Here is a 2,553-nt window from a genome sequence, read left to right as displayed (position 1 = left end):
CTGTTTTCTTCTTTAGATTTTTTTCTCTTTTTCGTGACTTTAACTTTTACTGACCTTTAAATGTGTACTTAACAACTTATAAGGTGTGTATTTTCTTGTCCAGTGGCATGATATCTGGGTCTTGTTTATTCAGCTAGATTATGGTCTCCTCAAGGACAGAGGCAGGGATATGCTCATTCCCACAATGGCCATCATAGGGCTCAGAGGTGTCAACTGGTGGCTGACCAGCTGCATTCCCATCGCACTGCAGCCTAATGGAGTTTGTCTATTCTGATTAGCATTATCTCAAGGAGGTAATATTTCCCTTGTGCTCTTTTTGTGGATGTTATTTTGTTCCTCTCCCTTAAAACTCACACTTTTCAAATCTTCCTCCAGCCTTCATTATAATTGTATAGATGGCTATAGTGGATACACATCTATTTATTTTTTACTAGAAATATTTACTAGTTAAGATTTTAACCTAAGTCTTCAAACTCATTATTTTGCAATTTTCCAAGTGTTTTAACAATCAATCCTGCAAATTAGACAAGGGAAACATTTATCCTCAATATGTTGAGGAGAAAATGGAGATATTAAATTTCCAAGTGGCTTCTCCAAGTTTATCTGTTTAGCAACTAGCATAGACGAGACAATATTTCATCAGACCTAGAACCGGTGATCTCCAGAATGAGACCAGGACCTGTTCTACTAAGCTCAACTGCCCTTAAGTTACCATAAGGCTGAATTCCAATTAAAATCTATTCCACTTGAAAATGTATATAAAATTTCAAAAGTAGCAATGTCTCAAATCTTGTTAACTGTTACTCTATCATGCTTTACTGAAAGAGACTTCTAGAATTCAAGGGTATGATTTATTCATCTATTTTACCTCCTATTCTTTCTCTCTCAGAACCAACTATTCCCTTAATTGAATCAGTCTTTAAACTAGAAAATACTTTCATTTGTTTTCTGTCAGAAGTATTTCAGTTCCCTTTTAATGAACTGGTTATGAGGATTGTGTCTGAAATTAGTTAGGGAAATACAGTGGCAATTGTGTACTATGGCTACTTGCAAAATGCAATTAAGCACTGGGATGCTGGCCAAAGCCCTGGCAGGCAAAGACCTGAAACCAAGGGAGGGATTATATCAGAGCCACATTAGTACTATCTAATTGCTGTTTTAACTTCCTCCTTTCAGCCTTACTGGTTGTCCTGGCAGGGACTGGATGCTTCCAACACAAGAGCAAGAGCCAAAGTGAATTTATCATCAGATTGAATTTGTTTTGTTTGAGTTAGTCTGAGATCTGGCCATGAGACATCATTCCCTTTACTCCTATGATGTTGTTCCAGATGTTCCAGTTGCCTGTAGGTTGTCATGTTGCTGATTCAGCCCTGGCCCTGGGAAATGATAGCTGATCAACCTTTGGATGTCCATTCCCAAGTCAACTGTTAGTAGGTTTGTATGCATTCTAGAGATGGAAGCATTAGGGGGAAAAAATACTTGGATATTACACTGAGAGAGAAATAAGCATTTAAATTCCTTTTGGTGGTAAAGGAGATTTAAAGTGGATATAAACAGGGTATAAAGTGCAGTGATTATTTGTAGGAATAAAATCCCCTCTCTCCCAAATATCTTCTCCACTTTTACCTGTAATTCTGTATTGGTTATAGTAGAAAATATCATTCACTTCAGACTCTCTTTACAGCAAATTTCCTTAAAATGGGGAGCACGTCTGCTCTAACATGTCTGTGTGAATGATCAGGGTAGCTGATGTCAGTTTGGATGAGGTAAATAGACAAAGAAGAAATCATACCAGCTGAAGCAAATCTTACGTTGTATCTTTAGATTTTTTTTTTCCAGAGTAGAAGCATTAATATGCAGCATCTTGAGACTTAAATACTTCTTGTGAAGCCAATATTCCTCAAAAAGTGTTGCTTTAACTGAGTTCACTAAATATATACCAAGATCTTAAATGTAATAGACAGACACCCAACTCAAGGAATATGTCCTTAGCTGAAATTAACTATGTTAAAAATTCTCTCAGTATAAAGAAATTTATTTCCTTCAAGTTACTCTGCAAATGCCTGCTATCTCTTTCTCTTACTATTTGCTCATCTCTTTGCCAGAGGCTAGAATTACATGTGTATCTTTGTTCTGAGGACTTGATCTAGTAGCCTCAAAAACCTCAGCATTTGGTAATATATGATAACAAGTTCTGGATATCCACTATATAGCAAACACCTATAGCTAACAATACTGTCCTGGATGCTTAAAATTTGTTAAGGTAAATATTATATTAAGTGTTGCAATAATAATAGAGGTGGAAGGACATTTTGGGAGGTGATGAATATGTTCATGACCTTGATGGTGGTGATGGTGATAGTGTCATGGGTGTATCTGATCACCAAATTCATCTAGTTGTATGCATTAAATATACACCTCTTTTTATATTTCAATCATATGTCAATAAAGTGGCTTTTAAAAAACTCAGCATTTTGCCTGTGCTGTAGAATTTTGTCTATGCTGCAGAATCAGGAGGGGAAGAGTAACATCAGGTTTAGAGTTAGTTCTCGT

At 36.3% G+C, this 2,553-nt stretch overlaps 1 long non-coding RNA gene across 1 annotated transcript in view; it reads right to left on the bottom strand.

Moving 5' to 3' along the window:
* The window catches only part of LOC139038733 (uncharacterized), a 300,176-nt gene that overhangs the window by 153,797 nt on the left and 143,826 nt on the right, over window positions 1-2,553 (bottom strand). The gene's annotated exons all lie outside the window — the stretch shown is intronic.

Source organism: Odocoileus virginianus, chromosome 2, assembly GCF_023699985.2.
Source record: "Odocoileus virginianus isolate 20LAN1187 ecotype Illinois chromosome 2, Ovbor_1.2, whole genome shotgun sequence".
Classification (NCBI taxonomy): domain Eukaryota; kingdom Metazoa; phylum Chordata; class Mammalia; order Artiodactyla; family Cervidae; genus Odocoileus; species Odocoileus virginianus.
The sequence above is the reverse complement of the archived record's forward strand: the minus strand, read 5'-3'. Positions and strand labels throughout refer to the sequence as shown.